This window comes from Halictus rubicundus, chromosome 5 (assembly GCF_050948215.1).
Source record: "Halictus rubicundus isolate RS-2024b chromosome 5, iyHalRubi1_principal, whole genome shotgun sequence".
Classification (NCBI taxonomy): domain Eukaryota; kingdom Metazoa; phylum Arthropoda; class Insecta; order Hymenoptera; family Halictidae; genus Halictus; species Halictus rubicundus.
The window spans coordinates 541,042-566,194 of record NC_135153.1 but is presented as its reverse complement, the minus strand read 5'-3'; the positions used below and the strand labels follow the sequence as shown (position 1 = coordinate 566,194).

Below are 25,153 nucleotides of genomic sequence, written 5' to 3'. Positions count from 1 at the left end.
TTTTTAATTCATGATTTGCCTCCCCTATTGGAAGAAATATCATTAGCTCGGAGGATCGAGATGTGGTATCAGCATGACGGATGTCCGGCACATAACTCAAGTATAGCCCGTCAAATATTAGACGAAAAGTTTCCTCAACGTTGGATTGGGCGTGGCGCAAACGTTTTATGGCCTCCGTGGTCACCTGATCTAACTCCGTTAGATTTCTTTTTATGGGGAACACTTAAGAGTATTGTTTATGTACATGTTCCAACACAGCCGAAGATATGAAGATGCGTATTAGAACTGCATGTTCCAATATTAGCAATGAAACTATTAGAAGAGCCAGAGAATCATTTATTTTCCGTATGCAACAATGTATTGCAAACAATGGTCATCATTTCGAACATTTATTGAAACAGAGTAGTTCTACTATTACATCGTGATAAAAAAAATATATAGTTCCATTAAAAAAAATGTATGACTTTGATATCTAGAAAAAATGACCTTGAAAAAAGTTTTTTCCGAATCATTATATTGCCCCTTCGGTTAGGTTCATATTCGGTTGTCCTATAACGTTTTTTTCCATTATTAACACTAAGCGAGATATTCAAGGTGGTCAAGTTGGCTGGGACACCCTGTATGTATAAGGAAAAGTTATTCAGAATGATGATCTTGACAACAATTTAAAGGCCATTAAAATCGGAGATGACTCCCTGAAACTGCATAATTCCCAAGTTCGCTAACATGAGAAACGTGTATTCAGATTTTGAAAAAATTCAAACGTGTATTCAGATATTGTCGGTTCGGATAATTGAGGTTCTACTGCCTCGTGGATTGAACGAGTCAGAAATTATTGGAATTGTGTCGAGTTTAAAGTCATTTTAATCACGAAAAAGATGTCACGAATATGTACGTAATAGTTTCATAAAAAAATAATTGACAAGAAAAAAGTTTTGTCGTTGAATTTGAATTACCTCGTCTGATAAATTGGTTTTGATGCTTTGATTCCTCGATATCCTCTTCTACATTCGACGCTAGCAGCAAGAGATCAAGGAACAGTGTATATACACGATGTAAGTGACATTTCAGTTCCGAAGTTTTCCCATATATCTACACGTTACCGTACATATTGGCGGAGTAATCACGAACGACACCCCTGGGTAGCATCAAATAGCTGTCTCCGAGAATGCATAGTTAAACAGAACTCTGCATGGGCGTGCGACAGTCGGCGGCGGTCAAGTCTGTTATATAAAAATGCGGGAGCTTAATGAAGCCCCGTTCGTGTAACGTGTTCGGATTTGAAAATCACGTTAGCGTTCTGCCCCTACTAACTTTTCCTCTGTCACCTCGCGAATGTCTTATTGAAATGAAAGTAAAGCGGAATTCGGCCAAATGAAAACGATTCTTGTTCAATTTTCTGCAGCGAAGCGTTTACGATCCGGTTGGCCTTGAAATAAATCATCAGTGCTAACAACCCAAAACACATAATCTTCTCGGATTCTAAAAGTATAATTTCTTGTTTGGAAAATCGTGGAAACAAAGTCAGTGTGGGTGAAGGTCATCCCAGGGTCATACTTTCCGAGATCTTACGAACAGTATTATGCTTTTTTCTAAATGGAATGGCCTATCTTTTTAGAATCTTTCCTAATGAAAATTGCTGGTACAAAGAATGCTATAAATATGATAAATTATTCAGAATAACAAAAGATCCAAATTATAATGACAGAAAGACCCTAATCGATGCCCTGATCTTCCATACGACTGGCCAAACTGTTACTACGCGACTTAAAAATGATCACTAAAATATTACATATCTTTATAAAAATAATAAATAATCATTTAGTTTTTTGTAACTCTTGCGATTCGATTCTATTCTGTTCATAGAACATATTCTTCTTGATTATCCAGTGCTTCAGATTGGTGTTTATTATAAAATATAGTTGTTATTTATATGTACCTACATAGACAAAATACTGTAAATAAATTTTAGTGTAATGTGATTGTGTAGTGTGGTCGCCAATGACCTAGATGTTGATGCCACCCTTATAAATAAACAACAGATGAAAAAAATATAAAACTTCAAATAAGAAAAGTAAAATCGCAATGGGTCGGGAACATTAAAATGTCACTGACTAATTGTCACCGGCAGCCTTGCACGCGACAATCTCCCTGGTCGACTTTAGAGAGTTAATTCAGTTTCTAGAAGTCGTTGAGTGATCATTATAATGTACTTAGCTCGAAATTACTGTAGTTTTTCAGGTTAACTGTCGTAATAACGTTCTACGTATTTATAAGAACCTGTGCTTTAAATTTATCGAGTTAAAAAAATATTGATTATGGTTTTAAGGATACCTAATCTTACTAACTTTAATTTTCGTTTCCCATTCATGATGTTTGCAACCTTGGATTACCTCAAGGTCATTTCGAAGACGTCTTCATCATGACTCAAGGTCATGCCGAACTTGTTTTTTTCTGTACTTTCATAATATCAAAACAAAAATATGGCATTCCGTTAAACAAACACGAAATGACCTTGCAATAACCTTGAAAACATAAAGACAGAAATTTGTTTTTATAACAGTGACGTTCTACATAGAAAAACGTAAAATCTTTAATATTTCAATAATGGAAAAATGGGTTAGTTCACTTTCATAATAAGCGGCTCATTTATTATACGCAGTTGGTATTATTTAGTGTAAAAGATATTAATTCGAGAAGAATGGAACGTTTTAACCCCCTACCGAAGTACAATATGCGACAGCGTAATAAAGAAGAAGGAACATGAAGTATTCCATCTACCCTTGTAGAAGATTTTTAAGACTAACGAGTACCTCAATTTGAAAGGCACAATGGAAAGGACAAGCAGAGCCCAACGAGGATCTTGTTAAGCCGACTGTTACTATTCCGCTTGGAAATAATTTTGCACTTTTACGCGTCGACATTAACATAACGTAGACCGTTTAACGAGAAATTTTTGTATATATTTGTCATTTTGAACAACATTACAGAAACAATAAAAAGTATATTCATCGAAAGTTTGAATATATCTCAAATGAATTAAACGGTAATAATCTATTTATCTAGATCTTGGCATTATTTTTAATTTCTTTATTGAAGTATTATTTTAGTAACAAAGTAATTGTTGTTCGAAATCTAAATTGTCGTAATTTAGAAGCTAAGTTGTTGCGTTCATAAATGTTATCTGAATCACAGATAAGGTTATCAGTGCTTTGGTGATTAAAGTAATCAAGCCAATTAGAAACATACATAATAAAGTTGTTACGCGTTTCATACGTTTCTGTTTGTAAAGCACGACAGTAATGCTAGAAAATCAATTGACTAGATTACAAGATCTCGAGAAAATCACCACTGTAATTAGCGACTGTTTTCATTCAGGGGCTGAAGTATCGACCGAATGAAAAGTGGTGTAATTTACGATGAAACAGTTTTACCGCTGAACACTCTTGCCAATTGACTTGTGACAAAGTTTTGATACTCGGTGGATTTGGTGGATTTGGTAACGGTGTATTTATAATCTGATGTTTCAGAGCTTTTCAAAATTATTGGGTTGGAACGATAATTTTTTAATTCGAATTCAAATGTAAAATTAACATATTTATTCACAGGTTTATTCAATAACACGATAAGTTACCTCAAAAATGGCAAAAAGTAATAGAGCAGAATGGAAAATATGTTATTAAATATATCTATGGATCTCAGCATTGAATTTTAACTTAAAGCTAATATTGTCAAATGCTTCTTCAAATGTATGGGACTCCTAAACCTAAGAGGTCGGAAAATTGAGCTCGACTTTGAGAATTTTTTATATTTCAATAAATGGTTGTATTGAAAAATCATTTAGCACATAAGTTGTGTTACACTTTTATATACAAAATACTAAATTTTCGTTAAAATATATCCAACAGAAGTGTGGTGGCAACCATGTTTATGAGACGGTTCTTCAAGGAAGGGGTTCGCGGTAACCAGTGTATCTCAAGAGGGGTGATTCCTGAGCTTATTTGAGCTAACTTTTTCCTTTGCACAAATGTTCTCCGCGGCTTTGTTAGCGAGTTATTCACGGAAATCGCGGACCAATCCGAACGCAGCTATAGCAGACGGACTCCGCCTCGGCCAATGACAACGCCACGCTCAGCGGGACCTGCCCCCATACCGGAGTACGTGGGCTTTTGTCGCGCCTTGATTGGTCCGTGTTTTTCGTTCATAACTCCTGATCGGAACCGCGGAGAACATTTTCGTAAAGGAAAAAGTTATTTCAAATGACCTTAGGAACCACCCTTTTCAAGGATACATATTTTTTAAAAAATTCACAAAAAATTTAATATCTCTTTTTTAATATTCCTTATGCTTTAAAAATAAGTATAATCAATATGGGCACAGTAATCGGGTCCCTTACCCTACGCGCCGAAGATACAGAAGCAGTTCACGGTCAACGGCGTCGGAAAGGTGAGAAGAATGGCGAGCGATTCACACAAAATCGAGTTATCCAACGCGATCAATCTTCTTGGGGATTTTGATGGAGGCACAAATCGTTTCCCCGCGCCCGGCTCGAAAACGAATTAATCCACGTGGCTGAGGCTTTATTAAACCTTTAAATCACGTTACAGCTCAACCGGCGCGCTCCGCTTTCTGAATTTTGCCCTATATACGCGGCGAAAGTTATTGCGTTTTACGTCACGCCGCTATTCCGCCGTGTCCTTCAATTAACGAGAAAAGTTTCGCCGTAAGGGGGTTCTCGCTTATCGGTATCCTTTACACCCGCGGACGCTTTCGGGAGCGGGTAATTAAGCGACGAACCACGCTGCAACAATTATCGAACGTTTTCTACGCGGGAAAAAATACGAAACAATACGAACCAGCGTGATCGATTCACGCGGAAGTGCGCATTAAATTAAAACTCCTCCGTTGTTGTTCGACGGAGCGATATCCCGCTTTGTGCCGTAACGGAAATTTCACAGTTTCGAATCCAATTCCAATGTGCAATTTAAAAAAAAAAGAGGAAAAGAGACATGTGTAAAAAAAAGAGAAAAATGATTGACTGCTCGTTAAAATATCAATTGCGAATATTGGTACCATTCGCTGTGTCGGTTCAATTATTTCCTTCGCTACTTACGCAAAAGCGTGTAGCCAGATAAGGTGGTAGAAGTACCCCTAAACCAAATTGAATTTGCAGTAGGCCATTCGATAACTTATCCAAAGAAAATACTGTGAACGGAACGAAGACCATATTTTCAATATGGGCGTGGAAAAGGTAAAAAAATAGCTGTTTGTGATTTTTTTAACTATGTGCCCCCACTCTGAAAAATTTGAAAAAATTATACGTTAACAACCATAACGAGATGCTAAAACTGTAAAAATATAAACTTAGTGTCTCATAACTTCTACAAGAAATCGGTTATGCAAAACTTTTTTTATTTTTCAAAATTCGGTTTCGAAGCGAAAAGTTTTGAAAAAATTCGTAGATGTGCATTCTAATAGCTAAAATATGCCCAATTTTTTGCAGAATCTTCCATTGAAGAGGATAAGAGAAATTACGGAAAACCCTGATTTTCGTTGTCACCCCATTACTACCCTCCATGTCGACATACAGGGTTGAAAATTGGCACAAAGTATTTTCTTTGGATAAGCTATCGGATGACCTATTGTAAATTCAATTTGGTTTGGGGGCATTTTTGACCCCCTTATCCGGCTACAACCTTTGCCAGGAATTAATGCATTTATTAAATATAATAAGAGGAGATCAAATGCGAAATAGTAAACGTGTTCACAGGATTTAACCTTCAAGTGACCTATTGGAAGTAAATAGTGTGCGATCCAGGGCGAAATCTTAATGTAAAAAATATCATTGAATATTTCCTAAAAGTTTTATCTATATTCTTCATATAGGACATCTTGAGAAATCATAGCGCGGTGCGATTTATGTCCAACGAAAGAAAATAGAACTTTCTAAGTCATTTTAAAATTCCTGCTAAAAGAAGTCTTCGTCCATAGCAAGATAAAAATTTTATGCCGGTAAACCCGTGGTGTCGCTTCAGGGTTAACTTCTTGTTTTATATAGCTCAGTGGTTGAGAATCATGCTAGCAGGTTACATGCAAGTAGACTCCGGATATTTATGCAAAATAAAATGTTTGTGCATCAATTGCAAGGCACGGGAGCTAAATATGAAATAGTTTTCACTAATAATTTAAATGTAATGAAAATAATATATAGACAGCGGATTTTATGCATTTATGAAAAAACTGAGTAGATGTAATTTAAAAGAGTAAAAACATTAGAAGAATTTAAAAATAATATTATATTATTTTCAACCTATTAAATATATTAACAAATAAAATAAATTTATATTTCACTCCAGTTTGTTGCAATTCAGGTAGAAAATTTTTATTAATACTCTTAAAGTCTATATACCGGGTGCGGCGGAATAAGTGTACAAGCGGGCACGTGGTAACACCTTATAAGAATGTAAGAAAAAAATGTAGAATAAAATTTGTTCATCAGAAGCTTCGTTTTCGAGAAAATCGAGTTTGAAGATGCAGCGAATACGCGTGCTATTCGATAGGAATCGTCCGACGCGTCTGATCATGACCGACCAATTCTACTTCCTGCAGGCACTGAAAGCACGCGAACTCGACGTATATTCAAACTCGATTTTCTCGAAAACGAGGCGTCGACCGAAAAAATTTTATAGTTTTCTTTCGATTTATATTTATATGTAGAATCACCTCCTGTCCGCTTGTACATATTATTCGGCCGCACCCTGTATAAGTACGTGCTAAAATTAGAGGTCGAATCAAACTGTTAACTTTTATAAACAGACATTAATTGTCCTGGAGCATGACGTTTTTTTTTAACAGATATTTAAGGGTAACATAAAGTTCAGAATACTTTTCTAACACTAACCCGTTGTTTTATAAAAATTACAAGAATTTCTTCGTTAAGTAATTTTTTTCTCTATTAATTTCTTTATATTTAAATTTTTCGCAACTTTACAACAAAATATGCTTAAATGAAGAAATTTATTTGATAATTTCTAGTGGAGGCATCTTTGTAATTTCAGTAATTATAAAATAAAGACAAAACCGATTATTTGGCTGGTTAATGTTTACTGGTATTATTTGCGGAGCAGTATTTTTGTCCAGAAAAATGTATTGCTGTTTCAAAATAAAATTTCTTTGATTTTCCTTTTATCCGCCACTGTATTTGTTTGCGAGGAATTTTTCTGGAAAGAAATATCGCTGTTGGGAACCTCCTTGAAAATGTTCTTGTAGAACAGATGTTTTACGATCTACGATAAAAGTTTCATGAAAACCTGTCGTTTCAGAACGTGTATTAAAAATGGTTTCAGCAAGACAGCTTTCAGCCATGAAACATCTAGGTAATCGAATAATATATGATATATGTTATGATTATTGAGAACCGTTTTACTATGAATGAACAAAATACTTGATTCCTGATTTCAGCAATATTTTTAGAATTCACTTTCGGCAAGATTTTAAAAATAATATATAGGGTAAAGGACCCAATCACTGTGGGGGGTGCCAATTACTGTGCCTATATTAATCATATTTATGTTTAAAGCATAATGAAGGCTAAATATTACTTTAGGAAACCAGAAATTTTTAACTTTTATTTATGCAATCCTGTAGATTTTGGCGAGAAAATGCCGAAACTACAAGTTTTAATTCTAGGAGATCAGTAGTTCAGAAGTTACGTGTGTGTAAAGCTGTGCGATTTTCAGCGAAAATCTTTGCACACGCATAACTTTTGAACTGATGATCTAGAATTAAAGCTTGGAGTTTCGCCAAAATCTGCAGGACTACGTTTTAAATAAGTTAAAAATTTCTGATTTTCTGAGGTAACGTTTAACCATAATGAATATTAAAAAAGAGATTCTGTTCTCAATCTGGGAGATATTAAAAAGTATAATTAATCGTAAAATTTATAAACTTATTACGACGATATTCTTGCTGGTCTTCTATATGTCATTATGATCTACAGAAGAGAATAATTTAATATCTCTTTTTAAATATTCATTATGCTTTAAAAATAAGTATAATTAATATAGGCAACCCCCAAGTAATTGGTAGCTCCACAGTAATTGGGTCCCTAACCCTAATCCAAAAGAAATAAATGTGCTAGTAATTTCTCATGTATGCACCTTTAGAATCTTAATAAGACTAAATTAAAAATACTAGAACCCTGCATTTTGACAGGTCCCGTGAATCTAGCGTCACAAGGGGCAAACACAAAATGTATTTGTGTTCGATGGAAGCATTTTACACGTACAGTCAAACCTGTTTTTGTGCGGTCTTTTTCTATGCGATTTGTTTTGTGCGATTTTTTTTTTATGCGGTATATGAATGCCAACGGTGTTAACATTACAAGGGTGTTAACTTGTAATGTTTTCATCACAAGAAGATGCGCGTTTTGGACTACGACGAATAGTATTGAATTATTTGTATTTTGAAAATTTCTCCATGTTTAAAATGAGAAATTAAATTTTTTTTAATTTTTCCATGTGTAATTTAATTATTTATTTTGCTTGGAAAGCACTTTCTTGCTATTTCGTAAATCTTTGACATATTTTCTAAGTGAAACTTTCCGTTATGCGGTCCGTCTCCATCGCATAAAAAAATTTTCTTTAATATTATGGGTACCCATAAGTAATCAATTATTTGCAAAGAATTTGTTTTGCCTTTAGTTCTGTACCCATCGTTGAAGAGGAAACACGTATTTGTTTTACAGTTTTCGATAAAGCAGCCTGTGTTCAAAATATTCTAAAAAGTAGAATTTTTTTTACAATTCTGTAATAAAATGGCGGCGTCCGTACCTTCCGAGGATCACATTCGTCATTGCATACTTTTTCATTTGCATGCGAGATTTAATGCAACGGTAACAACAAAGAAAATTTGCAATGTTTATGAAGACGTATTGAAGGTCAACAAGTGTCAACGTTGGTTCAGAAGGTTTGCTGCTGGTGATTATGATATCTCTGACAGGCCTCGAAGTGGACGACCAGTTGAATTTGATAATGACACCCTAAAATCTCTAGTGGAAGCTGATCCAAAATTAAGTATACAAGAATTATCGAGAAGCCTTGGGTCCTCATGATCAACTATACAAAGGCACCTACACGAAATGGGAAAGGCATATATGCAAGGAATATGTGCACCGCATCAATTATCTGAGACCAACAAGAACATTCATCGATCAATTTGCATTTCATTGCTATCCAGATTTCGTAGAGATCCATTTCTTAGCAGGATCGTTACCGGAGATGAAAAATGGATTCCTTATGATAACATAAAGCGTTCCAAGCAATGGCTTTTTGCAAATCGAACCGCAATATCAACCCCTAAACCTAGCTTATCACTTAGAAAGGTGTTACTGTGCATTTGGTGGGACTGTCGTGGCATAATTCACTTTGAGTTTGTTGAAACCTGGAGAAACAGTTACTTCTGAGTTGTATTGTCAGCAATTACAACGGCTGTATTCAGAACTATTGAAAAAGAGGGCATCTTTAGTCCACAGAAAAGGTGTAATACTGCAAATTGACAATGCCCGGCCCCAATACAGCGAAACTCATTCAGGAAGAAATCAAAGAATTGCAATAGGAAGTTTTACCGCAAACCCCTACTCACCGGATATTGCTCTCTCTGACCATCATCTTTTCAGATCTCTGGAGCATTATTTAAGAAATAAAACATTCACTTCTGTAGAAGATGCAAGGGGGCACCTTGGGTCATATTTTGCTTCACGAACCCTGGATTTCTATAAGATGGGGGTTGAAAATTTGAAGGAAAGGTGGCAAACTGTCCTTGATAATGATGGAGATTATATAATAAATTAAGAAATAAAAACTTGAATCTACTACAAAGTTTGTTCTAGATTTCAAAATAATTGATTACTTATGGGTCCCCCTAATATGTTGTAAAAAATTATTTGTTATAGCTATTTATGAAGTTTCTGAATATTTGTTTTGTGCGATTTCTCTTATGCGTTCCTATCTACCGCACAAAAACAAGTTTGACTGTATTTAACTACCGAACGTTGCAAGCTCGACAAAAATATTTATACTTTCAAGAACGCTCGTTAATCTGCTCTCGTTGGTGCACCGAGAACCGGTTAGAAAATTCCGTAGCACTTTAAACTCCTGGCCGAGACACTTTCCCGAGCCGGTGTACTCAATTTCCGCTCGGATAGTCTGCCACGGCATCGAACTAACGTGATCCCCAGTTCGGTGGTTCGTGTTCCGGTTTCGCGGCGATTAACGGAGAACGGACACGACGGCGCCGCGCAACAAACGAGCAGCGAAAAAGAGGACGAATAAAAGGCGGGCGGGGAAAGGGAGGTAGGTGTGTGAGAGTGGGGGGGGGGGGTTGAACGGATGGAAAAAAGCAATCCGAGAGAAAAGACGACGTGTTCGGCGGCTATTTTTCCGGCGAAACACTTCAATTATCGTCGAGGCAAGGGGAAGCCCGGTCGCAGGGTCGCGAACAGTCCTCCGTTGCGACGCTGATGTTCCGCGAGCGAGCAGCCGCCTCGTGTCGCGGCACGATGTAACCGCGGCGCATGGTAACATGAACACACACACGTATATACACACACCGTGTAGCCTCCGTTGTTTAGTTAACCGAATATTTGCCCAATGATGCGCATGTCGTGATAAGCTGACGGGAGCACACGGACGGGGGGCACCGAGTCAGTGTACATCCGGCCTAGGTGTGGGTGTATCTATGTACTTTCCGCTCTCCTCGCCTCGTGACATCAATTTTGCGAATGGAGCAGTGTGCGCTCGCGCGCGCCAGCATGTCTTTTTCGCTCGTGTGCGCTCGTACGTGGGACGGGGTAGCGTGTCTAAGGGAGCCGAACGCGCGGGTCACACAGTCAAGCAGGCATGAAAGGGTACGGCGGCTGAAAGGGAGGAAGACCGGAGCAACGACACGGAGAATTTGAAGTCAACGGGGGACCGGAAGGAGAACGAATTGTCCGAAGGATCATCCCTTCGGACAGTTCGATCGCGAACACGATTCGGGGAGGAAGGCTGAAAACTTCAGGAAAGTCAACCCTTTCCGCCGTCGCGTTTTCCTGGGGAACCGAGCACCGAAGACGCGACACGAATGCGTGCGAGAAAGATGACCAATGGAGAGAAGAAGCAGGGCATGCGAACGAAGAGCGCCCGCGTCCGGTCCACGCAGCATCCGTACGCGGCGGCATAGCTAGCGCGACTTAGCGACTGCCATCTTTGCCGTCTGCTCGGCGGCACGTACCTCCTTGGCTTCATCCTGATCTCGCACACCTGCCCCGAAGCTAGTGCTCCGAACGCCGCCAGTCTCCGTCTACGTCGGTCCGTGCTCGCGCCACTTTTAACCCTCTCGATCTCGGGATAGAAAGGGGGGGAGAGAGAGAGAGAGAGAGAGAGAGAGAGAGAGAGGGAAAGAGGGAGAGGAAGAGAAAGAGGGGAAAAAGAGAGAGAAAGAGGGAGACAGGGGTCGAAGGGTGGTCTCGAAGAACGAGAGAGACAGAAACGAAGAGATAGAAACGGGAACGAGCACGGAGGAGACGGACGAGGACACGGTGCCAGCACTGGGAACGATGTTCACTAAAAACGTCCTCCTGGACACGCTACACGATCCGACACCACCGGTTTCACGCTCGACGGACACGATCGCGGAAACGATCTTCTCCCGGGTTAGCCACTCGCACGAGAACGCGACCGATCACCACGCACAGAGAAAGAGCACACGGGTTCCGCGCTCGGTCGAGCCGAGCTGGGCTTTACTACTACCGCCTGAGTCCCGCTTCTTTCCCTCGGCCCGGGAACCGAGGCGTCGATACCGCGACGACGCTTGCGCGCCACCCCCGATCCACCCTTTCCCACCCGGGCATTTTCACAGCGCATTGGCTCGAAGTCTGCCGGCGCGACGCCATGGCGCCCCGCACGAACGCTGCCCGACGCGCCGCGCCGCACCGGATGGAAACCCATTTCGATTTCAGGGAAATTCTCGAGCGTCAGCTGCTGGCCCTTTACGAATTCCGCTTTTCCCGTCCTACTACCCTCTCCCTCCTGCAAACTTCCTCTTTCGCTCCTCTTCGTTCGCCGGTGGATCGTCCCTCGGTCTCCTCTCGGGCCGCCGCGTTTTAAGGGACGGCCGGCACGTGCTTCGCGATCTCGGTCAACGGGGCTCTGTTTCGGGTGTTACGACGCGAGTCTGCGACCGCGGGGAGAGACGCGCGAAAGAGAGAAAGAGAGAGGGAGAGAGAGAGAGAGAGAGAGAAAGAGAGAGAGAGAGAGAACCTAGAGAGCCTTGATACACCGCACCTGCGTCACTCGCGCGGCTCGCTCTTCTTTTCGCCGGGCGACAAGGTAACCACACGGAGCCCCGCGACCCTCTGACCCCCTCCCCCCGTTTCGACCTCGCTGAATTCGGAAAACGGGGACGGTGAAATAGTGATATTAACGCTAAATCAGAGTTGTGCAGAATTACAATTAAATTGCTCCAGGAATTATAATTACAAAGTAATTGAATTACATTGTAATTAACTCATATTGTAATTTATAATTCAGATCTTCATTCAATTAAAGTACAATGTACTTCGTAATTGCAATGGGAGTACAATTACAAAATACTTTGTTACTAAATTACATTAATTACGAATTACGATCAGACTTGTGCATATTTGCAATTGAATTACTCCAGGAATTATAATTACAATGTAATTGAATTACATTGTAACTCAATCATATTGTAATTTATAATTCAGATCTTCATTCAATTAAATTATAATGTAATTTGTGATTGCAATTGGAGCACAATTATAAAATACCCGCCAAGACCCGCCACCCCCAAACTCCCCACGGATCCCCCTCCCCTATCGGGGAGGGACGGACCAACACCCCCCCCCCCCAACCGGGAACCTAACCCGGTGGGTGTCGGCCTATCACGGGGGGAGCCATGCTTCCCCCCGAGGGCCCGGGTCAGCTCGCACCCCGGGCCCCCAAATTCACCGCCCCCAGTGGTGGGGGGTCGACCGAACCCTGGGTTTTTCCAAACATCTGCAAACTATTCAAACTGCAGTTTCAAGCACCCGCATGCACTGAGCCTAAGGGGCGAACGGTTTCGAGTGTTTTATGACAAGGGATGCATTGACGGGACCCAGGCACGGACGGTAACATTATTAGCTAAGTGGCGATGACGGGCCCATCTCCGTAGCCAAACTACGAAAACTCTCGTACTGGGTCTGCTGGCAAATGTCAAGGCCCCTGCCATAAAACCGTCGCCCAACGCTAGCCCCTACAGTCCCTTTCATTAGGAATTCAGTGACTATATTATTCCAAGGTCATTCAAGGTCACAGACAGAGAAAACTTATAAGATTTAGAATATGAAAGCAGAATACGTTTATCACGTTTGACACTTGTAGTAAATAGTGAACATACTATGGTCGTAGTTAATTTGGTACCATATAATGTAAACAACGCAAAATAGAATATATTATGATGCTCACCATGGTCAATAATAAAGTTTGTAATGCTATGACAAGTACATCCTCCGCAATGAGATGTTATATTTGTCAAGCGAAACCAATTGAGATGAACGATTTGAAACAAATAACATCCAATGTTTGTAATAGTATGGAATGGAATACGTTTGGAATTTCGTCCCTGCATGCGTGGATTCGATGTTTCGAATGTTTATTACACGTATCATACAACTTACTGATTAAAAAGTGGACTGCAAATACTGCAGATTTGAAAAGACAACGAGAGCAAAGAAAAAAGAGATACAGGAATAATTCAAAAGAAAAATGGGCTTGTACGTAGATTATGTCAAGCAAGGTTGGGGGTCATCGAACGATGGTAATACAGCCCGAAAGTTTTTCTCCAACGCTAAAATATCAGCCGAAATCACGGGAATTGATATAAAATTCATTAAAAGGTTCCACGTTATACTTCAGATACTTCCTTTTCAAAACATTTGTAAAGTTTTAATAGTATACATCCATTTTTTATTATAGGTCATTTCATCGCCCTACACAGTGGACATCGTAAAATTTCAAAAATATGCACAAGATACGGCAATATGTTATGTACAAAATTATGGACGGTATTACATGCCAGCGTCAATTCATAAATTAATAATACATGGGGCGGAAATTATAAAAAATGCGTTGTTGCCAATAGGGCAAGTTTCGGGGGAGGCCCAAGAAACGCGTCATAAAGATTTTGAACGCATAAGATGTAGAAACGCGCAAAAAATTCAAGATTATGCACAAACGAAGACATATTGAATCGATTACTTTTAACATCTGATCCATATACAGGGTGGCCCACATAACTCTGAACAGCTCAATATCTCGAAAACTATGCCATCAATTTTAAAGTTCTTAGTCTTAAATTACATGGAACTGAAGGGCCTTTCTGACTACATAAACGTGAAGTGGCCTCCCTTCCCTTTTAACGGGGGAGGGGAGGTACCTTTATAATTTTAAATGGAACGCCCCATAAAATGTTACATATTTAGATTCTACAGGAAAAAACAAGTCAATTTTGTTGGAAACATTTTTTTGTCAGATACTTCCATGATGAGATATAACAGTTTGAAGTTTCGAGTTGTAGGTACTTGAAGCGCTCGGAAATAGCGTTATGGAATTATACGCGCTTGAGTCCTTTGCTCATTCGTGAAGAAATAAAATGTACTTTAAATTAAATGTTCAAAATGTCCACCACGGGCTTGTAAACATTTATTTACTCGAAACATCAAAGTTGTTCTAACATTTTTTAACATTTCGGGAGTCACTGAAGCGCAAGCGTCACGTATTCTTTGTTTCATATCCTCTTTTGTCGTCGGTGGTTCAAACATAACTTTGTCCTTTACATATCCCCATAAGAAAAAATCTAATGGTGTTAGATCGGGGAATCGAGGAGGCCATTGACGAGGTCCCCCACGACCTATCCATTTGTTCGCAAATTTTTCGTTCAAAAATTGCCTGGTGATGATTCCAAAATGTGGAGGAGCGCCGTCTTGTTGGAACCACATTTCTCTTCTAACGTGCAGTGGCACATCTTCCAAAAGCGCAGGCAAATGATTTTTTAAGAAATCACAATAACTTGCAGATGTTACAGTTTCTTGAAAAAAATAAGGTTCAATCACAAAATCTCCTATTAGGCCACACTAAACATTTAAAGACCATCGATGTTGAAAGGGAACACATCGCATCCAATTTGGGTTTTCCACGGCTCAATAATGCAGATTATGTCTATTTACATGCCCTGAATTCATAAAAGTGGCCTCATCGGAAAAAAGTATTTTGCACAAAAAGTCATTTTCCACAACACCCTGCAGCCACTCACAAAATCTTACGCGGTGATCGTAATCTGCTATCGAAAGCTCTTGTGATAAAACCATGTGATATGGATGATACTTTTGCCGTTTCAAAATTCGTTGAATTGATGAACGACTAATATGTGATGTTTGTGCAAGTGTACGTTGACTAATATGAGGATTTAATGTAATTGCAGCAAGAATACTGGTACTATTTTTTTCATTAGTGACAGCTTTAGGTTTATTGCGAGTTTTTTTACACAATTCACCGTGCTTGCGAAGCCGCTGTTCTAAATTATGAAATGTTGCATGACATTTTTTGATCCCATAACGTTCAAAAAACACCTAACGTTAATCACATATTCACTTCTGTGTCAAAAGTAGCCATAATCACAATGTTACTGCTTGAATAACAGCTCTAAACCGAAAACGTTTTCATAGATAAGTGAGTCAAACTCAAGAATTGTAAATATTATTGTTTGTGTTTCTTCATGAATAAGCAAAGGACTCAAGCGCGCATAATTCCATAACGCTATTTCCGAGCGCTTCAAGTACCTACAACTCGAAACTTCAAACTGTTATATCTCATCATGGAAGTATCTGACAAAAAAATGTTTCCAACAAAATTGACTTGTTTTTTCCGGTAGAATCTAAATATGTAACATTTTATAGGGGGTTCCATTTAAAATTACAAAGGTACCTCTCCTCCCCCGTTAAAGGGGAAGGGAGGCCACTTCACGTTTATGTAGTCAGAAAGGTTCTTCAGTTCCATGCAATTTAAGACTAAGAACTTTAAAATCGATGGCATAGTTTTCGAGATATTGAGCTGTTCAGAATTATGTGGGCCACCCTGTATATGTAGCATTAGAACAAAATCATACAGAAAAAAAGTCAGGCTATTAGAAGCTGAAGCTTTAGAATTAATAAATATTTAAAATAAAAAGTGTAATGATAATAATAGTAACAATAACAACAACAACAATTGTGATACAATTCTTCTTTAACCTATCCGTAGGTTAGCAATTGGAGCCGTGCGATCCTCTGACCCCTCCCTCTTTCGACCCCGCTGAATTCGGAAAACGGGGACGGTGAGGTAGTGATATTAACATTAAACCAACCATGGCCGATCAAATTGACCTCTTCAAACTTCTACGTACAATGTCATACATACAACATGATCACAGCTGGGAAAATAATATTTTAAATAGTAAATAGTAAATAATCCTATTTATTTTAAAGTATGCGCACATCTTTAAAAATAAAATATTTTAATTGATGAAATAAGTTTTTAAAATAGTATTCTATTTGAAGAATATTAAAGATGTTTGGATTTCATCTTGAAATATTTTATTCCTTTTATTTTAAATATTCTTGCTAAAAATAATGGTTTGTATTCAATATAAGTATTTTATTTTATGGCAGATTATTGAAATAAAATAAAATATTATAAAATATTATATTTTATGTTTTAGATTGTTAACTGGAAATATTGTATTTTATGATTCAGATTTTTGAACTACAAATATTTTATTTCGTAGTTTAGATTGTCAAAATAAAAATATTTTACTGTAAAATATTATATAGTACTTGAAATATTTATTATTAATATTTAAATATTGCCCACCTCTGAACATGATCACATCGCTATTTATCTTCGCGACTCTTCTTAAAGTATTGTATACAATGTATTTTTCAGTATTTATTTCTCGTTTTATTTTCTTTCCAAAAAATATTTGTAGCTTGTCCTATCTACCGCGGCCGGTCAATTTGACCGCACTATTCTAAATCTAAACAATGAGCATAAAAGAAAGACTATTCTTAATGTAGCATGGCCAACTCAAAATAAATGAGCCGCCTTATTGAATGAGACGCTATCATGTTACGCACGTTTCATCGCAAATACATCCAAACCGCAATGGTGGACGACACAGTACAATTTTGTAAATCGAGGAGAGAGCATCGCAGTATTTTTTATTTATATAATTGTTTGAAATTATATAAAAATAAATTGGTATCGTCATTTTATGGAAGTTGTTCATTTACTAATTCATTCAGCAACAAATTCACTATTATCTACGTTTAATTATATTAACAATAACTTTTTTTGGACCGGCCATTTTGACCGCGCACGGTAGGAATAAATATACAAGAGTTGTCGGTAGGTTTAGTGTTAACACTAAACCTCACCCGAAATTAATGTTTCCGAGGGGCGTAAATATGTAGTAAAAATATGGTTTCTGGTGTAAATATGTATTTTCTCTATGTGGGCAGACGAATAGAGGTCGCACGAAGGTGATTGAGTATTTTTAAAATGAAATTGTGCATGTTTTAATTCTCAGCAAGAACATTCTTCAGCATATAGATATGCAATATCAACACATGTATCTCTTATAAAAATAATTTTTTGTAAAGAATATCAAGCTGCATCGATTAGAATATTAAAAATATACGACTTGATTTTTAAAAAACTCGTATCATCTTCACGCGGACTTTACGCGTGCGTCTACGAAGAAATTGTTTACACCAGATTATGGCCCCATCAAAATAACTCGCTTCGTATCTAAACTATTTTTTTATATAACCTATAGAATTCAAGTAATTTTCGTTTAAAGATTGAAACCGGACATCCTGCATAATATCCTGTATAATAGAGAATAAATGATAAAAAGGAAATCAAAGGGCTGGAAATGTTAGAAATATAAAATAGAGGTTATTGGTTGATCTTTGTTCTGTGTATGCGACCATATAATGTCGATAACGTCACGGCACCATCTAAAGATTAAAATCCCATTATGCAAATTTCATATAACACTTCGTTTGCATCCGATTACCTGCCTGTGAACTTCCCCATATATTACTGTCAGGTAGAAATATTAACGAGCACAACATTTATCCATTTTGGCACTGATTGCTCCAACGTGACAGCATAAATACACGGTGGAATCGTTGAAATTAGCACAATTGTCTCGTAGTGTGTGCGACGTCATAATGATCTATAGAAGACCAGCAAGCGTATCGTCCTAATGAGTTTATGAAAGTCTACAATTAATTATACTTTTTAATATCTCCCATATTGAGAACAGAATCTCTTTTTTAACCCTTAACGGGCCAATGCCGCCATATGAGCGGCATGGCACTTTTACTTACTGGGTCCAATGCCGCGTATATGACGGCAAAAATAAGAAAAAAACAAAATATAAATATTTCCCTTTCTATACTTGATATAAAAATGTTGTGTCCACAGTTTTTCTTCGTATGAGAAATAACTTGGACCTGGTGGGAAATAAACTTGAAATACTTCCGGACCGATAAGGGATAATATTCATTATGGTTCAACTTTACCTCTGGAAACCAGAAATTTTTAACTTTTTTAAATGTGATTCTGTAGACTTTGACGACAAAATGCCAAAAATCCAAGTTTCAATCTTAGGAGATCACTAGCTCAAAAGTTATGCATGTGCAAAGATTTTAGCTGAAAATCGCACAGCTTTACACACTCGTAACTTTTGAGCTACTGACCTCCTAGAATTCAAACTTGGATTTTCGGTATTTCCTCGCTAAAATCTACAGGATTGCATTAAAAAAAGTTAAAAATTTCTGGTTTCCTGAAGAAAAGTTTAGCCTTCATTATGCTTTAAAAATAAATATGATTAATATAAGCACAGTAATTGGTACCCCCACAGAAATTGGGTCTCTTACCCTAGTCGATTATCGACTAGTATAACCAACACATCGCACATTTATGGTTGAACTTACCGAAAAACAATCACTTTTTTAAAAGCTGTAATAAACAGTCTTCTTTTAAGGCCAATAAATGTCAGTTCACTAGCTTCTCAATTGCTTCTAGGTTAATTATATCTACTCGTAGCACTTGATTAACTTCTCACTTAAAGTCAGCTCAGGCCATAAACTGCGAACGTGATAATGAGTAATGCATGAACATTTTATCTGGCAAGAATCTAAACAAGCTGTAACTGCATAATCCTAATCAAAATCGGCTAATCGGATCGAAATCGGAAGCCGTGGAGCGTGTATTGTGTTACACATTTAGAAATCAAAGCAATCTATCGCCGCGTCGAGTACGGCTGAAAATATAGCAACGCAGGCACAATGTTCTGTTGACGACTGATGTCATCTAACCATAATTCATCGGTAAAACGATCTCCACAACATCGCATCCGCTGTTTTATCTCACATAGTAAATTTTTAAGAATTTACCGCTGCAATAAACTCAAGCGTTCAAGTATTCATAAACACGAAACTATAAATCTAAAATTTCAAAGGAGCTAAATACAAATTTTCTTACAAACGTACGATTCTCATTTCGAATCTGATATCGAAAGTGATAAGCACATTGCGGAGTTTTGTGTTCCTAAAATATGTTCAAATTTGCAAATAACATTTGTCAAACATGAAAATATAGTATATGATCATAATATATACATCAAATATAGTATACAATGTGAAATATGCAGTAATATAGTATATTATGTATATATTATATTATATTATTATATTATATATCATATAATATACAGGGTGGCCCACATAACTCTTAACAGCTCAATATCTCGAAAAAACTATGCCATCGATTTTAAAGTTCTTGATCTTAAATTGCATGGATCTGAAGGGCCTTTCTAATTACATAAACGTGAAGTGGCGCCCCCCTTTCCCTTTAAAAGGGGCCGGGGTACCTTTATAAATTTAAATAGAAACCCCTATAAAACGTTACATATTTAGATTCTACAAGAAAAAACAAGTAAATTTTGTCTGAAACATTTTTTTGTCAGATGTTTCCATAATGAGATATACCAGTTTCAAGTTTACGAATAAGCAAAGGACTCGAGCGCGTATACATAATTCCATAACGCTATTTCTGAGCGCTTCAAGTAAGTACATACCTACAGTCGGGGACGATATTAAGTGGACACTATTAAAAATCGCATAACTTTTTTAAAATTGGTCCAAATTACTTGCATTTTTTTTACATGTTAGACCGACTAGTTTGCTAGGCAAAGAGTAAACAAAAATTTCTTTAAATTGCAATTGGTTGAAATGATAAAGAAATGAAAAAATGATGGTTTTTCAACTTTTTTATCTGAGCCTTCAATGATAATTTAAGAAATGTGTTTTGTAGATTCTTATTTCTGTATTTCTGTCCCGTCATCATTCCGTTAACGAAATATGGTCCAATTATTTTGTCGTTCAAAATACCACACCACACGTTTACGCTCCATTGTCTTTGATGATCAATTTCTCGCAGCCAGTACGGATTATCCACAGACCAATAATGGGCGTTCCGTAGATTAATTGAGCCATGATTAGTGAATGTTGCTTCGTCCGTAAACAAGACATTAGAAAAAAATGAATGATTTTGAAGCAATCCCCATTGACAAAAGTTAATTCTATTTTGAAAATCATTCCCGTGCAATTCTTGATGGAGCGATATGTGGAACGGATGAAATTTATGTAGGGCCAGAATTCGAATTACGCTACTTTGACTTATGCCTGCTTCCCGGGGAAATTTTCTCGTACTCACGTGAGGATTGACAGCTATAGCTTCTAAAATGTTAATTTCATTATCTTCATTAGTCGTGGGATTCTTCCGTTTGTGCTGTCTTGCATGTACACTTCCAGTACTTCGAAACAACCTGTACGTATTAATGAAAGTCTGTCTGGAAGGAGTGTTTCGCTCGGGGTACCTTTCATTCACAGTAAATCGTGATCTTATTACACTTTTCAGTCATTGAATAAGACATACCGGAGTCGCGTTTGAAAACATACTGATAGTAAATAAGAATGCTGAATAACAATAACATTGAAGGAGCTTAGTATGTTTACTTTAACTACGACCATAGTATGTTTATTATTTACTACAAGTCTCAACCGTGATAAGCCTATTCTGCTTTCATATTCTAAATCTTATACGTTTTCTCTGTCCTTGACCTTGAATGACCTTGGAATAATTATTGTCACTGAATTCCTAATGAAAGGGACTATCATTGTAGGTGTTTAAAAAAGGGTGTTTCCATTTAAAAAAGTCAAGGTGACCTTGATATCTCTAAAAAAAATGACATAAAAACAAAATTTTTTGGCATCGTGTCAGCCCCATTGTACCATTCAACTTTGTCCTTACCATATTTTACGTATCTTTGGAAACAACAAAGATATTTGAGGTACAAACGTTAGGTGACGTTTACTGTATACAGGGTGAGGCACTAACTATTGCCACCTACAATAACTCCGAAAGTATGATAGTAGCAGAAAAGTTTTCGAAACAAAAGATGCATGGGACAACAGGGGCTGTAATATGGCGTTGATCTTTTTTTCCTAGGTGGAGTCGCTTCAGAGATGTGATGGTCACCTTTGTTTCTTTAAATAGAATGCTATATTTTGCTACCTGTTTTCTGATAGCGGCTGTTGAGACGAATCTGACGAGGTGCAACATTAAGGTCTTTGGAGGTAAACAAAGGGCATAGTTAATTATAATTCGAGTTACAGAAAACAGCCAGTATTTTTTGTATACTAGCTGCACATAATTGCTAATGCTTGTCTGTTGAAATTAACTCGTACACGGAAAACGATCATTCGACATCAAACGACGTAATCGCATCGTATTTAAAAGTACTTCAATAGCGATCTCCTATTTCTGTTGGATATGCGAAACAGAAATAGTAGAAATGATACAAAATAGAGGTAATAGAAATAATGAAAAATCGAAATGATAGAAATAATAAAAATAGAAACAACGAAAAATAGAAACGACAGAAATAATAACATATAGAAAAAATAAAAAATAGAAATAATAGAGAATAGAAATTAAGAGAAATAATTAAATCAGTAAAATTATCGTTGAATTGTGAGTGGTCATACTAATTCGGAGAAATATTCCACGTCCGTCTCGTTCGATCAACTTTTTGTACACGTAAGCATTTCCGTGGGTAAATGTATATTAATTTGATAGCAATGTTGGTCAAGAAACCATCGCGCAAGAAGATTAAGATACAAGTCGGTTCGCGTTAATCCGGTTTCGCTGTGGCCCGAGAACATTTGAAACGGTCATTATGCAAATCTAATTGAAAATTCGTGGCGCGAAATCGAAATCGGCGATGTTGCTTCTTCGCTGATCGCCAGGCATAAATAACCGATGCGAAACACGCGAGTGAGAGCTAGTGATATAGTGAAACCACTTTGTAAGATGTGCTCCGTCGCGATAACAGAAACGCGAGGAACGCGAGGAACGCGCCTCCATACATACGGATACGTATAGTATACTGATTCAATTATTTCTGTCATGTTCCGAGCCACCCAAGAAGATGAATCCTACGTTAGCCGACTGTTTATCTTTCGCGTTGACGTATCTTTCTCGATTGAAATGCTATTACCATTCTTCCGAATACTGTTCCTCCACAATCTTGAACATACTTGAGATATGCAAATTCGAGAAAATTAATAGTGCTGGTTTTGGGGGATTCGAAAAAAACAATATATTATTATTTTAGAGCACCAACGAATTTTTTAGAAATATCCACATCTGATGAAATTATATGTTTATAAGGCGAAATAAAATTATAAGATGTAGATATTTATAAAAAAAATTATTGCTACCCTGAACAAAAATTTCTGTCGTTAAAATTTTGGTAGATATCGTACACGTTATTGTTAGACAGCAGATCTTTATGTAAAATAAAAATTTTGTACCTGATTTGCAACCATCTGAAGTGGAATAGAAATTCATTTTCTTTCTTAACCACCTATGCTATGGTCATTCGTGATCCGTCGCGATGGAAATAAGCTCGAGCGACCGACAATATGTACAATTTTATTATATATAAGACGACGCTTTTTATTTCGAAATAAGAAAATCGCTATCCCGTCTTCTCCTTCTTCATCCGAAATAAGACGAAAGCCGGTCCCGAGCCATCGCCTTATACTGAGAGAAAACTGTAGTGAGACATCGGTCTGGGTCAGAAATGACTCCGGCATAGAACTCGCAGGAACCCTAGGGTGAATATGTTTAATAGGTCGAAAATAATATAACAGTATTCTTAAATTCTTCTAACATTTTCACTGTTTCGAATTACACCTACATATTTTTGTCATAAATGAATGAAATCCACAGTCTAATTATTATTTAAACTTTCTTTTGTTCGCCACTGAAAGTGAAAATGGCGGAAATGATAAGAAGTGAATTAGCAAGAACAAAATGTAGCGGAGAAAAAGCGTACGCGACGACAAACTATCCCGAAAGATTTTTCTTGGAATTAAAATAGTGTCGGATCGAAAAGTGCCAGTTAAAAATAGATCGACGAGAGGGAGTCGTTATATAAAAGAAAATGTTAAGAGGGAATTACTTTCCGATGAATCAACATTATTTCCTCGATATAGGAGATCCCCGCTGTAAAAATTGACGATCACGTAATTCAGTATAGGCAAGGTCTTGCCGGCGACCTTACCGAAGCCCCATCCCAGCGTTGGTCTATTCAAATCAGATAGGACCTTCTTTCATCCACTCACGCTAGAAAAGCTGATTAAGTCTTCCCTGGTGCTATTTTCGTACACACTTGATTAAAAAAACAGGAAATTCACGTCCATGATTCTTGGAGCCCTTCCCGGCGCCGTGATAAACGAGCGTTCATTTGCATCGAACAAAGATAATAACCTAATCAACACCACGGAATTTCGTTATCTAATTTCGACTTCACGGCGACGCTGCCTCTTTGTTTGCAAAGGAACCATCGGATGGTCCGAGATATTCGGCAAAATAAATGTTTCATTTAGATTTCATTCAGCTTAAAAAATGGTATTTTAAATAGGCCATATTATCTCAAAAATAAAATATTTTTATTTTGACAATCTAAACTGCAAAATAAAATATTTTTATTTTATGAATATGAATAATAAAATAAAATATTTCCATGAATATGAATAATAAAATAAACTATTTCCACGAATATGAATAATAAAATAGAATATTTCTATTTTGACAATCTAAACTGCAAAATAACATATTTTTATTTCATGAATGTGAATAAAATAAAATATTTCCATGAACACGAATAATAAAATAAAATATTTTGACAACAATTGTCTTTGTTATAAGCAATTTTGCAGCAAGTTTCTACGACAAATGTCCACCGATCCAGAAGTGTGGATCCACCCGTAGGACGGCTGACACTTTTCTTCCACCCGGTGAATACGTCGACATAGATCAATTCGGTAGATCCACCGATCTCGAAGAAATGCTTAAATAGGTGTTATCGTTCCATTTTCGTAGCATCCCCTGTACGTCCACATCGAGGATCGGGCTATTGTCTACCTCAAACAGCTTCTATTTATAATTTCATCTTCAGCGATCGAGAAGGTGGTTCAGGGTCTCGGCTCCAGAGGAATCCCCTGACAATCGGCGGAGTAGGCTGGATACGTCAGACCGGTTGACGGTGACGCAACAGGGTATTCAGTCATTAAATTCGGTACGTACCGTTTCGTTCGTCGTCGACGACGTATGCGCGTCCGATACGTCCGTTGATTCTGGAACTGCAGCCATTATGCCGTTCAAATTGGTACATCTCTGATTAGAAACTTGCACACAGCGGTTCATTGTTACGTACCGCGTCGACGTATGCGATCACAGAATTCCCAGTTCCCGACGATTTACAAGAAACTTCGTCTGCTCGAATCTGATCAACCCTTTTGCCATGAGGGAAATTCGAGGGAAAACGCCTAGGGTTGTCTACTAAATCTATATCAAAACTTAATATTTATATTTCCAGCGAGTGAACCGATTTTGTCATTTAAATCACACACCATGATAAAGACATAATTAAA

General features: G+C 37.6%; 1 protein-coding gene across 1 annotated transcript in view; it reads right to left on the bottom strand.

The window, feature by feature from the left end:
• Dopecr (G-protein coupled receptor DopEcR) overlaps positions 1–11,775 on the bottom strand; it is a 29,360-nt gene extending 17,585 nt beyond the window's left edge. The window contains exon 1 of the mRNA XM_076787542.1: positions 11,272–11,775. The gene's annotated coding sequence lies outside the window, so the exon portion shown is untranslated. The remainder of the gene's footprint in view (positions 1–11,271) is intronic.
• Positions 11,776–25,153: the final 13,378 nt, after the last annotated feature.